Here is a 15311-nt window from a genome sequence, read left to right as displayed (position 1 = left end):
ATTCCTATCTGGACCTTCCTGCTGATTAAGCATGTTTGAGATGTATCACCACCCCCCAAATCTAATGCAGCTTCAAGAGATAGCAGGTGCCCCCATCATCTTTGTTTACAATTAACTTAGACAAGAGAAAGTCCATCATTGTTGAAAACGCATTAGAGTTCAGACACTGGAGCTTCACTCTACACAAAAATTAAGGGAGACTTTTGAAATCTAAGACTGAAAAAGGATTAATTTAGAGAAATGCCAAAATTCAAAAGGAGAAACAATTGTGGCTTTAAGGCAAGAAATGTACCCCACAATAAGGGGGTAGCAAGTGAAAAGTTGCAAAATTCCCAAGGACAGTACAGGAGACTGCCTGAGGATATGGACCAAATGGTTCGAGACTGTCCGTCAGCCTCCGAACGAGAGGAAATGCTCCTCCGGCCCAACTGCTACCATCTCCTGAGGCCGAGGAGGCTTAGGGCAAAAGATCATGAAAGTTGCCTAGATGGAAATGAATCAGAGCAGTAAGTCAAATTTTCAGAAAACGAGTAAGACAGGAGATTTTTTTCCCCAATTTTCTTACATTTACCCCATTCAAATATCTGCTTTATGGTTAATTATCCAAGAAAATGACCTTAAAAGGGTGGGGTTCATGTATTTAAAAATTACATGTAATTACATGTAGGTACATGAGAAGTCAAGTGTGATACATGCAGCTAAAGGGCATTTCAGTAAATTGAGACAAAAACAAGAAGCTTAGGTTGCCTAAAACTGAAATTACATCAATTTGAAATTGTACATGTCAAGCCTGTTAGTCTAAGGGAAGTAACTCTAATTACTGCTTGCATGCTCTGCATACTGGTGACTGTTTCAAGTAAACAAATCATTGTGACTTTACCTAGGCTGGCTGATCAAAATTCACATAGACTCCTCCACCTGGGAAAAACAGCTGAGATGTGGAATGAGGTTCTCCGACTTCACCAGCAGGAGACACCTAAATGCACTGGACTTCTGTCCTGGGACTTGGCGTCGGAAGAGAGGCGGGGACTTGGAAGCAGAATGGGGCTACGCTGCACCAAGTGTACCTACTCGTCTAGGCGTTACAACCTGTATGAGGAGGTAGATACCAAATCCCCGGGTAGAAAGGCAGCTAAAATCAATTATGGTCTGCAAGTTGGGCTCAGTCAAACTCCTGTGGGTAATGATGGGATGCGGAAAATTCTTCTCTGTACTAATACTCCTCCTCCTGCTCGTAGGTCCCTACAAAAAGCTTCCAATAAAGTTTTGCCCTTGATCCAAAACATCAACGAGGCTGACATGAGTGACAGGTGTCGCCGGCTGGTAGATGTGAACACCCTGAGGGGAAATGAATCCCCACATGCCATCCCTGTACAATGCGATGGCATGTACAATAACCCCCTCTACTCGGGGGTGGGTGAGACACCCTTCCAGCCGGCGACACAAACTGTGTACTCATTTGCTGAGAATGTCACCTCAAAACACCAAATAATTAAAATGGTATAAGATATGCTCAAAACATGGTCACTTACTTGATGAGGGCTCTCGTGACCATCAATGCAACCCCGGGGTCTGTGGGGCAAACCTTCCGATGCATCACACGATAGGGGATGAGTTCACGTGGGCCAGGGAGGGTATGGCGGAGCTACTCTGTGAAGATGGCCTGGAGGTAAGGGAAGTCACCACCGATCCAGACAGCTCTGCTGGTCGGGCTGCAGACTCCCTCTATAAGGATGGTCTGCTGGAAAATAAGCCATGTCACTATATTGACACTCGTCACCTGTCTGAGAGCATAAGAAAAGCAATCAAAAGAGACCAGAGACTCTTGGAGATCATGCCGAAAAGAACCAAGGCAGAAAAAACCAAACTTTTGCACAATTTTGCCCTTGATGCTGTTGACAGGTGTACAGCCGAGATAAATCAAGCGCATGCACTATATGCGGGTGACGCAGATAAAATAAAAAACAAGCTCTCTTACACCAAACATGCAGTGGTTAAGTGTTACACAGGGGATCATGCCTTATGCAAAAAACACTCATTAGTGTGCAAAGGGAGGGTAAATAATAACTGGGTACGCAAGAGTTCTTACCTAGGTCAAAATTTTTCAATACCGTCCTCCGATGAGAATGAAACAATGCTCCATGCTTGTTTCTCAAAGCGGTTGTCTCCAGCTGTCTTGGACAAGACAATCAAAAACAGTAATTCTCAGAAGGTCGAAAGCTTCAACAGAACTCTGCGACGATCACTGCCTCGCAATGTCACCTTCACAAGAAACTTTGCTGGCCGGGCTCACAGTGCTGCTCACTCCTGTAACAACGGTCCCGGCAGCTCCCTCCGAGGTCTCTGCGCAGGGGTTGGTGCTTCCATACCCTCTGGTGGCCAAGTGGACCAGACCCTAGATAAAATACAAACAGATTATGAGTTAAATAAATCATATCAAAAGTCTTTATCTTACAAAGCAAAAAGAGTAACAAAACGAAAAAAAATGTACAAACTTTATGAGAAACATCAGGAAGAAATTAAATATAAAAAAAAACATGATGTTGACTGAATCTCGAGCCCGATCATGCAAAAAGACTCATACAGAACACAATTATTCCAAACCAGATCAATAATTCCATGATTATATTTTAAAAACATCAAATTACACTAAAATATGCATCTTGGATGGGGATGGTGTGCCCCACTGCATACCCCCTGCTGCATGCAATGGATCCTCTCCTGATTCGTGGCATGAGGCTCCAGTGAGAGGTGCATCGGGTTGACACACAGCTTCTCATGGCAGAGATGGCTGACCTCCAGGTTTCCACCTGGAAACTGTGACCTCGTCAGACGCATCTCCACCATAAGAGCCACCCGATGCACTCTCTCAACCTTGCTCCCCTCATCTGGCCATAAAACCCTTATATACCCATAACCATTTCTCCCAACCCCCCCTTTCCATAAGACACAACCCCCCAGACCCCCAACCCTTTCACTCTTTGCTTCTAATTTGTTTCTCAATTTGTTAAAAACGTCCTCCATCATGGATTCTGTAACTAAAAATAACTACTTTCTTCTTTAAAGTCACATGACATGTCAAAAACTGGGTCTCTATAGGGAAAAGCCTACCAATTATTTTCCCATAGAACTCTATACAAACCTTAGGACCTCTCAGTACTTTACTATGACAACAGCAGCCCAATCTTTGGTATCATTTGAAACTTCATTTTAAGCACTTTCAGAAATTTCCAAAAAAAATACATGGTCCCGTGGCGTTTATAGGTCAAATTTGCACTTGTTTACAACTTACAGCGATCAGCAGTAAATGGCACCCTGCATAAAAAATTAACCCCCACTCCTACAATCTCCTCTGGCATTTCTGTATTTTCTGCAATATTCCCTCATCCCATCATTTCTTTCAAACATTTATATTTTGGCTTTAAAATGAAAATAATTACATACCTGAATTCAGCCAATCGCCTGACGCCCATCCATTTATTCCGTGTTACAATGTTCTATAACTTTTTCTCTGATGTCAACATCCGGTGCATTGGTACTCTTATTCCTATACTTATATTGTTACCTACCTCAGAATTAGTCCATTTTACAATTTTCAAAGACTTTACACCTACCTGTCTATGTGTATGAAATTTGAGCCTCGGGACTTCAGTGTCACGGATTCTGTGACCATTTCAATGATGCCATCCAACTGCCAACATCGGTGTAATATGGAGTGATGAACTTTACAAACTCTGTTCCTATATGGATGAAAAAAGTGACTGTAATGAATAAAACAGTTTTCAAATGTCTTGTTTTTGTTTTATGATGTTAATAAAATGATATAAACTCATGTTTGTGTCAATTTCTTCATAGGGGTGGATTCTACCCAGAATTTGAGAGTAGCCTCAGAAAATCAAAGAAATTTAGGAATTAATGTAAAAAATGGAGGTTTTTAATTTACCAATTAGCAAAATTTTTGATCTATATGAGGGGAAAATTATCCCTGACCCTAATGTAGCTAGTGATTCCTATCTGGACCTTCCTGCTGATTAAGCATGTTTGAGATGTATCACCACCCCCCAAATCTAATGCAGCTTCAAGAGATAGCAGGTGCCCCCATCATCTTTGTTTACAATTAACTTAGACAAGAGAAAGTCCATCATTGTTGAAAACGCATTAGAGTTCAGACACTGGAGCTTCACTCTACACAAAAATTAAGGGAGACTTTTGAAATCTAAGACTGAAAAAGGATTAATTTAGAGAAATGCCAAAATTCAAAAGGAGAAACAATTGTGGCTTTAAGGCAAGAAATGTACCCCACAATAAGGGGGTAGCAAGTGAAAAGTTGCAAAATTCCCAAGGACAGTACAGGAGACTGCCTGAGGATATGGACCAAATGGTTCGAGACTGTCCGTCAGCCTCCGAACGAGAGGAAATGCTCCTCCGGCCCAACTGCTACCATCTCCTGAGGCCGAGGAGGCTTAGGGCAAAAGATCATGAAAGTTGCCTAGATGGAAATGAATCAGAGCAGTAAGTCAAATTTTCAGAAAACGAGTAAGACAGGAGATTTTTTTCCCCAATTTTCTTACATTTACCCCATTCAAATATCTGCTTTATGGTTAATTATCCAAGAAAATGACCTTAAAAGGGTGGGGTTCATGTATTTAAAAATTACATGTAATTACATGTAGGTACATGAGAAGTCAAGTGTGATACATGCAGCTAAAGGGCATTTCAGTAAATTGAGACAAAAACAAGAAGCTTAGGTTGCCTAAAACTGAAATTACATCAATTTGAAATTGTACATGTCAAGCCTGTTAGTCTAAGGGAAGTAACTCTAATTACTGCTTGCATGCTCTGCATACTGGTGACTGTTTCAAGTAAACAAATCATTGTGACTTTACCTAGGCTGGCTGATCAAAATTCACATAGACTCCTCCACCTGGGAAAAACAGCTGAGATGTGGAATGAGGTTCTCCGACTTCACCAGCAGGAGACACCTAAATGCACTGGACTTCTGTCCTGGGACTTGGCGTCGGAAGAGAGGCGGGGACTTGGAAGCAGAATGGGGCTACGCTGCACCAAGTGTACCTACTCGTCTAGGCGTTACAACCTGTATGAGGAGGTAGATACCAAATCCCCGGGTAGAAAGGCAGCTAAAATCAATTATGGTCTGCAAGTTGGGCTCAGTCAAACTCCTGTGGGTAATGATGGGATGCGGAAAATTCTTCTCTGTACTAATACTCCTCCTCCTGCTCGTAGGTCCCTACAAAAAGCTTCCAATAAAGTTTTGCCCTTGATCCAAAACATCAACGAGGCTGACATGAGTGACAGGTGTCGCCGGCTGGTAGATGTGAACACCCTGAGGGGAAATGAATCCCCACATGCCATCCCTGTACAATGCGATGGCATGTACAATAACCCCCTCTACTCGGGGGTGGGTGAGACACCCTTCCAGCCGGCGACACAAACTGTGTACTCATTTGCTGAGAATGTCACCTCAAAACACCAAATAATTAAAATGGTATAAGATATGCTCAAAACATGGTCACTTACTTGATGAGGGCTCTCGTGACCATCAATGCAACCCCGGGGTCTGTGGGGCAAACCTTCCGATGCATCACACGATAGGGGATGAGTTCACGTGGGCCAGGGAGGGTATGGCGGAGCTACTCTGTGAAGATGGCCTGGAGGTAAGGGAAGTCACCACCGATCCAGACAGCTCTGCTGGTCGGGCTGCAGACTCCCTCTATAAGGATGGTCTGCTGGAAAATAAGCCATGTCACTATATTGACACTCGTCACCTGTCTGAGAGCATAAGAAAAGCAATCAAAAGAGACCAGAGACTCTTGGAGATCATGCCGAAAAGAACCAAGGCAGAAAAAACCAAACTTTTGCACAATTTTGCCCTTGATGCTGTTGACAGGTGTACAGCCGAGATAAATCAAGCGCATGCACTATATGCGGGTGACGCAGATAAAATAAAAAACAAGCTCTCTTACACCAAACATGCAGTGGTTAAGTGTTACACAGGGGATCATGCCTTATGCAAAAAACACTCATTAGTGTGCAAAGGGAGGGTAAATAATAACTGGGTACGCAAGAGTTCTTACCTAGGTCAAAATTTTTCAATACCGTCCTCCGATGAGAATGAAACAATGCTCCATGCTTGTTTCTCAAAGCGGTTGTCTCCAGCTGTCTTGGACAAGACAATCAAAAACAGTAATTCTCAGAAGGTCGAAAGCTTCAACAGAACTCTGCGACGATCACTGCCTCGCAATGTCACCTTCACAAGAAACTTTGCTGGCCGGGCTCACAGTGCTGCTCACTCCTGTAACAACGGTCCCGGCAGCTCCCTCCGAGGTCTCTGCGCAGGGGTTGGTGCTTCCATACCCTCTGGTGGCCAAGTGGACCAGACCCTAGATAAAATACAAACAGATTATGAGTTAAATAAATCATATCAAAAGTCTTTATCTTACAAAGCAAAAAGAGTAACAAAACGAAAAAAAATGTACAAACTTTATGAGAAACATCAGGAAGAAATTAAATATAAAAAAAAACATGATGTTGACTGAATCTCGAGCCCGATCATGCAAAAAGACTCATACAGAACACAATTATTCCAAACCAGATCAATAATTCCATGATTATATTTTAAAAACATCAAATTACACTAAAATATGCATCTTGGATGGGGATGGTGTGCCCCACTGCATACCCCCTGCTGCATGCAATGGATCCTCTCCTGATTCGTGGCATGAGGCTCCAGTGAGAGGTGCATCGGGTTGACACACAGCTTCTCATGGCAGAGATGGCTGACCTCCAGGTTTCCACCTGGAAACTGTGACCTCGTCAGACGCATCTCCACCATAAGAGCCACCCGATGCACTCTCTCAACCTTGCTCCCCTCATCTGGCCATAAAACCCTTATATACCCATAACCATTTCTCCCAACCCCCCCTTTCCATAAGACACAACCCCCCAGACCCCCAACCCTTTCACTCTTTGCTTCTAATTTGTTTCTCAATTTGTTAAAAACGTCCTCCATCATGGATTCTGTAACTAAAAATAACTACTTTCTTCTTTAAAGTCACATGACATGTCAAAAACTGGGTCTCTATAGGGAAAAGCCTACCAATTATTTTCCCATAGAACTCTATACAAACCTTAGGACCTCTCAGTACTTTACTATGACAACAGCAGCCCAATCTTTGGTATCATTTGAAACTTCATTTTAAGCACTTTCAGAAATTTCCAAAAAAAATACATGGTCCCGTGGCGTTTATAGGTCAAATTTGCACTTGTTTACAACTTACAGCGATCAGCAGTAAATGGCACCCTGCATAAAAAATTAACCCCCACTCCTACAATCTCCTCTGGCATTTCTGTATTTTCTGCAATATTCCCTCATCCCATCATTTCTTTCAAACATTTATATTTTGGCTTTAAAATGAAAATAATTACATACCTGAATTCAGCCAATCGCCTGACGCCCATCCATTTATTCCGTGTTACAATGTTCTATAACTTTTTCTCTGATGTCAACATCCGGTGCATTGGTACTCTTATTCCTATACTTATATTGTTACCTACCTCAGAATTAGTCCATTTTACAATTTTCAAAGACTTTACACCTACCTGTCTATGTGTATGAAATTTGAGCCTCGGGACTTCAGTGTCACGGATTCTGTGACCATTTCAATGATGCCATCCAACTGCCAACATCGGTGTAATATGGAGTGATGAACTTTACAAACTCTGTTCCTATATGGATGAAAAAAGTGACTGTAATGAATAAAACAGTTTTCAAATGTCTTGTTTTTGTTTTATGATGTTAATAAAATGATATAAACTCATGTTTGTGTCAATTTCTTCATAGGGGTGGATTCTACCCAGAATTTGAGAGTAGCCTCAGAAAATCAAAGAAATTTAGGAATTAATGTAAAAAATGGAGGTTTTTAATTTACCAATTAGCAAAATTTTTGATCTATATGAGGGGAAAATTATCCCTGACCCTAATGTAGCTAGTGATTCCTATCTGGACCTTCCTGCTGATTAAGCATGTTTGAGATGTATCACCACCCCCCAAATCTAATGCAGCTTCAAGAGATAGCAGGTGCCCCCATCATCTTTGTTTACAATTAACTTAGACAAGAGAAAGTCCATCATTGTTGAAAACGCATTAGAGTTCAGACACTGGAGCTTCACTCTACACAAAAATTAAGGGAGACTTTTGAAATCTAAGACTGAAAAAGGATTAATTTAGAGAAATGCCAAAATTCAAAAGGAGAAACAATTGTGGCTTTAAGGCAAGAAATGTACCCCACAATAAGGGGGTAGCAAGTGAAAAGTTGCAAAATTCCCAAGGACAGTACAGGAGACTGCCTGAGGATATGGACCAAATGGTTCGAGACTGTCCGTCAGCCTCCGAACGAGAGGAAATGCTCCTCCGGCCCAACTGCTACCATCTCCTGAGGCCGAGGAGGCTTAGGGCAAAAGATCATGAAAGTTGCCTAGATGGAAATGAATCAGAGCAGTAAGTCAAATTTTCAGAAAACGAGTAAGACAGGAGATTTTTTTCCCCAATTTTCTTACATTTACCCCATTCAAATATCTGCTTTATGGTTAATTATCCAAGAAAATGACCTTAAAAGGGTGGGGTTCATGTATTTAAAAATTACATGTAATTACATGTAGGTACATGAGAAGTCAAGTGTGATACATGCAGCTAAAGGGCATTTCAGTAAATTGAGACAAAAACAAGAAGCTTAGGTTGCCTAAAACTGAAATTACATCAATTTGAAATTGTACATGTCAAGCCTGTTAGTCTAAGGGAAGTAACTCTAATTACTGCTTGCATGCTCTGCATACTGGTGACTGTTTCAAGTAAACAAATCATTGTGACTTTACCTAGGCTGGCTGATCAAAATTCACATAGACTCCTCCACCTGGGAAAAACAGCTGAGATGTGGAATGAGGTTCTCCGACTTCACCAGCAGGAGACACCTAAATGCACTGGACTTCTGTCCTGGGACTTGGCGTCGGAAGAGAGGCGGGGACTTGGAAGCAGAATGGGGCTACGCTGCACCAAGTGTACCTACTCGTCTAGGCGTTACAACCTGTATGAGGAGGTAGATACCAAATCCCCGGGTAGAAAGGCAGCTAAAATCAATTATGGTCTGCAAGTTGGGCTCAGTCAAACTCCTGTGGGTAATGATGGGATGCGGAAAATTCTTCTCTGTACTAATACTCCTCCTCCTGCTCGTAGGTCCCTACAAAAAGCTTCCAATAAAGTTTTGCCCTTGATCCAAAACATCAACGAGGCTGACATGAGTGACAGGTGTCGCCGGCTGGTAGATGTGAACACCCTGAGGGGAAATGAATCCCCACATGCCATCCCTGTACAATGCGATGGCATGTACAATAACCCCCTCTACTCGGGGGTGGGTGAGACACCCTTCCAGCCGGCGACACAAACTGTGTACTCATTTGCTGAGAATGTCACCTCAAAACACCAAATAATTAAAATGGTATAAGATATGCTCAAAACATGGTCACTTACTTGATGAGGGCTCTCGTGACCATCAATGCAACCCCGGGGTCTGTGGGGCAAACCTTCCGATGCATCACACGATAGGGGATGAGTTCACGTGGGCCAGGGAGGGTATGGCGGAGCTACTCTGTGAAGATGGCCTGGAGGTAAGGGAAGTCACCACCGATCCAGACAGCTCTGCTGGTCGGGCTGCAGACTCCCTCTATAAGGATGGTCTGCTGGAAAATAAGCCATGTCACTATATTGACACTCGTCACCTGTCTGAGAGCATAAGAAAAGCAATCAAAAGAGACCAGAGACTCTTGGAGATCATGCCGAAAAGAACCAAGGCAGAAAAAACCAAACTTTTGCACAATTTTGCCCTTGATGCTGTTGACAGGTGTACAGCCGAGATAAATCAAGCGCATGCACTATATGCGGGTGACGCAGATAAAATAAAAAACAAGCTCTCTTACACCAAACATGCAGTGGTTAAGTGTTACACAGGGGATCATGCCTTATGCAAAAAACACTCATTAGTGTGCAAAGGGAGGGTAAATAATAACTGGGTACGCAAGAGTTCTTACCTAGGTCAAAATTTTTCAATACCGTCCTCCGATGAGAATGAAACAATGCTCCATGCTTGTTTCTCAAAGCGGTTGTCTCCAGCTGTCTTGGACAAGACAATCAAAAACAGTAATTCTCAGAAGGTCGAAAGCTTCAACAGAACTCTGCGACGATCACTGCCTCGCAATGTCACCTTCACAAGAAACTTTGCTGGCCGGGCTCACAGTGCTGCTCACTCCTGTAACAACGGTCCCGGCAGCTCCCTCCGAGGTCTCTGCGCAGGGGTTGGTGCTTCCATACCCTCTGGTGGCCAAGTGGACCAGACCCTAGATAAAATACAAACAGATTATGAGTTAAATAAATCATATCAAAAGTCTTTATCTTACAAAGCAAAAAGAGTAACAAAACGAAAAAAAATGTACAAACTTTATGAGAAACATCAGGAAGAAATTAAATATAAAAAAAAACATGATGTTGACTGAATCTCGAGCCCGATCATGCAAAAAGACTCATACAGAACACAATTATTCCAAACCAGATCAATAATTCCATGATTATATTTTAAAAACATCAAATTACACTAAAATATGCATCTTGGATGGGGATGGTGTGCCCCACTGCATACCCCCTGCTGCATGCAATGGATCCTCTCCTGATTCGTGGCATGAGGCTCCAGTGAGAGGTGCATCGGGTTGACACACAGCTTCTCATGGCAGAGATGGCTGACCTCCAGGTTTCCACCTGGAAACTGTGACCTCGTCAGACGCATCTCCACCATAAGAGCCACCCGATGCACTCTCTCAACCTTGCTCCCCTCATCTGGCCATAAAACCCTTATATACCCATAACCATTTCTCCCAACCCCCCCTTTCCATAAGACACAACCCCCCAGACCCCCAACCCTTTCACTCTTTGCTTCTAATTTGTTTCTCAATTTGTTAAAAACGTCCTCCATCATGGATTCTGTAACTAAAAATAACTACTTTCTTCTTTAAAGTCACATGACATGTCAAAAACTGGGTCTCTATAGGGAAAAGCCTACCAATTATTTTCCCATAGAACTCTATACAAACCTTAGGACCTCTCAGTACTTTACTATGACAACAGCAGCCCAATCTTTGGTATCATTTGAAACTTCATTTTAAGCACTTTCAGAAATTTCCAAAAAAAATACATGGTCCCGTGGCGTTTATAGGTCAAATTTGCACTTGTTTACAACTTACAGCGATCAGCAGTAAATGGCACCCTGCATAAAAAATTAACCCCCACTCCTACAATCTCCTCTGGCATTTCTGTATTTTCTGCAATATTCCCTCATCCCATCATTTCTTTCAAACATTTATATTTTGGCTTTAAAATGAAAATAATTACATACCTGAATTCAGCCAATCGCCTGACGCCCATCCATTTATTCCGTGTTACAATGTTCTATAACTTTTTCTCTGATGTCAACATCCGGTGCATTGGTACTCTTATTCCTATACTTATATTGTTACCTACCTCAGAATTAGTCCATTTTACAATTTTCAAAGACTTTACACCTACCTGTCTATGTGTATGAAATTTGAGCCTCGGGACTTCAGTGTCACGGATTCTGTGACCATTTCAATGATGCCATCCAACTGCCAACATCGGTGTAATATGGAGTGATGAACTTTACAAACTCTGTTCCTATATGGATGAAAAAAGTGACTGTAATGAATAAAACAGTTTTCAAATGTCTTGTTTTTGTTTTATGATGTTAATAAAATGATATAAACTCATGTTTGTGTCAATTTCTTCATAGGGGTGGATTCTACCCAGAATTTGAGAGTAGCCTCAGAAAATCAAAGAAATTTAGGAATTAATGTAAAAAATGGAGGTTTTTAATTTACCAATTAGCAAAATTTTTGATCTATATGAGGGGAAAATTATCCCTGACCCTAATGTAGCTAGTGATTCCTATCTGACCTTCCTGCTGATTAAGCATGTTTGAGATGTATCACCACCCCCCAAATCTAATGCAGCTTCAAGAGATAGCAGGTGCCCCCATCATCTTTGTTTACAATTAACTTAGACAAGAGAAAGTCCATCATTGTTGAAAACGCATTAGAGTTCAGACACTGGAGCTTCACTCTACACAAAAATTAAGGGAGACTTTTGAAATCTAAGACTGAAAAAGATTAATTTAGAGAAATGCCAAAATTCAAAAGGAGAAACAATTGTGGCTTTAAGGCAAGAAATGTACCCCACAATAAGGGGGTAGCAAGTGAAAAGTTGCAAAATTCCCAAGGACAGTACAGGAGACCTGCCTGAGGATATGGACCAAATGGTTCGAGACTGTCCGTCAGCCTCCGAACGAGAGGAAATGCTCCTCCGGCCCAACTGCTACCATCTCCTGAGGCCGAGGAGGCTTAGGGCAAAAGATCATGAAAGTTGCCTAGATGGAAATGAATCAGAGCAGTAAGTCAAATTTTCAGAAAACGAGTAAGACAGGAGATTTTTTTCCCCAATTTTCTTACATTTACCCCATTCAAATATCTGCTTTATGGTTAATTATCCAAGAAAATGACCTTAAAAGGGTGGGGTTCATGTATTTAAAAATTACATGTAATTACATGTAGGTACATGAGAAGTCAAGTGTGATACATGCAGCTAAAGGGCATTTCAGTAAATTGAGACAAAAACAAGAAGCTTAGGTTGCCTAAAACTGAAATTACATCAATTTGAAATTGTACATGTCAAGCCTGTTAGTCTAAGGGAAGTAACTCTAATTACTGCTTGCATGCTCTGCATACTGGTGACTGTTTCAAGTAAACAAATCATTGTGACTTTACCTAGGCTGGCTGATCAAAATTCACATAGACTCCTCCACCTGGGAAAAACAGCTGAGATGTGGAATGAGGTTCTCCGACTTCACCAGCAGGAGACACCTAAATGCACTGGACTTCTGTCCTGGGACTTGGCGTCGGAAGAGAGGCGGGGACTTGGAAGCAGAATGGGGCTACGCTGCACCAAGTGTACCTACTCGTCTAGGCGTTACAACCTGTATGAGGAGGTAGATACCAAATCCCCGGGTAGAAAGGCAGCTAAAATCAATTATGGTCTGCAAGTTGGGCTCAGTCAAACTCCTGTGGGTAATGATGGGATGCGGAAAATTCTTCTCTGTACTAATACTCCTCCTCCTGCTCGTAGGTCCCTACAAAAAGCTTCCAATAAAGTTTTGCCCTTGATCCAAAACATCAACGAGGCTGACATGAGTGACAGGTGTCGCCGGCTGGTAGATGTGAACACCCTGAGGGGAAATGAATCCCCACATGCCATCCCTGTACAATGCGATGGCATGTAACAATAACCCCCTCTACTCGGGGGTGGGTGAGACACCCTTCCAGCCGGCGACACAAAACTGTGTACTCATTTGCTGAGAATGTCACCTCAAAACACCAAATAATTAAAATGGTATAAGATATGCTCAAAACATGGTCACTTACTTGATGAGGGCTCTCGTGACCATCAATGCAACCCCGGGGTCTGTGGGGCAAACCTTCCGATGCATCACACGATAGGGGATGAGTTCACGTGGGCCAGGGAGGGTATGGCGGAGCTACTCTGTGAAGATGGCCTGGAGGTAAGGGAAGTCACCACCGATCCAGACAGCTCTGCTGGTCGGGCTGCAGACTCCCTCTATAAGGATGGTCTGCTGGAAAATAAGCCATGTCACTATATTGACACTCGTCACCTGTCTGAGAGCATAAGAAAAGCAATCAAAAGAGACCAGAGACTCTTGGAGATCATGCCGAAAAGAACCAAGGCAGAAAAAACCAAACTTTTGCACAATTTTGCCCTTGATGCTGTTGACAGGTGTACAGCCGAGATAAATCAAGCGCATGCACTATATGCGGGTGACGCAGATAAATAAAAAACAAGCTCTCTTACACCAAACATGCAGTGGTTAAGTGTTACACAGGGGATCATGCCTTATGCAAAAAACACTCATTAGTGTGCAAAGGGAGGGTAAATAATAACTGGGTACGCAAGAGTTCTTACCTAGGTCAAAATTTTTCAATACCGTCCTCCGATGAGAATGAAAACAATGCTCCATGCTTGTTTCTCAAAGCGGTTGTCTCCAGCTGTCTTGGACAAGACAATCAAAAACAGTAATTCTCAGAAGGTCGAAAGCTTCAACAGAACTCTGCGACGATCACTGCCTCGCAATGTCACCTTCACAAGAAACTTTGCTGGCCGGGCTCACAGTGCTGCTCACTCCTGTAACAACGGTCCCGGCAGCTCCCTCCGAGGTCTCTGCGCAGGGGTTGGTGCTTCCATACCCTCTGGTGGCCAAGTGGACCAGACCCTAGATAAAATACAAACAGATTATGAGTTAAATAAATCATATCAAAAGTCTTTATCTTACAAAGCAAAAAGAGTAACAAAACGAAAAAAAATGTACAAACTTTATGAGAAACATCAGGAAGAAATTAAATATAAAAAAAAACATGATGTTGACTGAATCTCGAGCCCGATCATGCAAAAAGACTCATACAGAACACAATTATTCCAAACCAGATCAATAATTCCATGATTATATTTTAAAAACATCAAATTACACTAAAATATGCATCTTGGATGGGGATGGTGTGCCCCACTGCATACCCCCTGCTGCATGCAATGGATCCTCTCCTGATTCGTGGCATGAGGCTCCAGTGAGAGGTGCATCGGGTTGACACACAGCTTCTCATGGCAGAGATGGCTGACCTCCAGGTTTCCACCTGGAAACTGTGACCTCGTCAGACGCATCTCCACCATAAGAGCCACCCGATGCACTCTCTCAACCTTGCTCCCCTCATCTGGCCATAAAACCCTTATATACCCATAACCATTTCTCCCAACCCCCCCTTTCCATAAGACACAACCCCCCAGACCCCCAACCCTTTCACTCTTTGCTTCTAATTTGTTTCTCAATTTGTTAAAAACGTCCTCCATCATGGATTCTGTAACTAAAAATAACTACTTTCTTCTTTAAAGTCACATGACATGTCAAAAACTGGGTCTCTATAGGGAAAAGCCTACCAATTATTTTCCCATAGAACTCTATACAAACCTTAGGACCTCTCAGTACTTTACTATGACAACAGCAGCCCAATCTTTGGTATCATTTGAAACTTCATTTTAAGCACTTTCAGAAATTTCCAAAAAAAATACATGGTCCCGTGGCGTTTATAGGTCAAATTTGCACTTGTTTACAACTTAC

The 15311-nt window shown here is 42.4% G+C and overlaps 4 pseudogenes; all 4 read left to right on the top strand.

Moving 5' to 3' along the window:
• The first annotated feature begins 240 nt into the window (after positions 1 to 240).
• LOC128170114 (uncharacterized) lies at positions 241 to 3916 on the top strand (annotated as a pseudogene).
• Positions 3917 to 4246: 330 nt separating this feature from the next.
• On the top strand, positions 4247 to 7922 carry LOC128170113 (uncharacterized; annotated as a pseudogene).
• Positions 7923 to 8252: 330 nt separating this feature from the next.
• On the top strand, positions 8253 to 12527 carry LOC128170112 (uncharacterized; annotated as a pseudogene).
• A 370-nt stretch (positions 12528 to 12897) lies between these two features.
• Positions 12898 to 13979, top strand: LOC128170111 (uncharacterized; annotated as a pseudogene).
• Positions 13980 to 15311: the final 1332 nt, after the last annotated feature.

Source organism: Crassostrea angulata, unplaced genomic scaffold (genome assembly GCF_025612915.1).
Source record: "Crassostrea angulata isolate pt1a10 unplaced genomic scaffold, ASM2561291v2 HiC_scaffold_322, whole genome shotgun sequence".
NCBI lineage: Eukaryota > Metazoa > Mollusca > Bivalvia > Ostreida > Ostreidae > Magallana > Magallana angulata.
The sequence above is the reverse complement of the archived record's forward strand: the minus strand, read 5'-3'. Positions and strand labels throughout refer to the sequence as shown.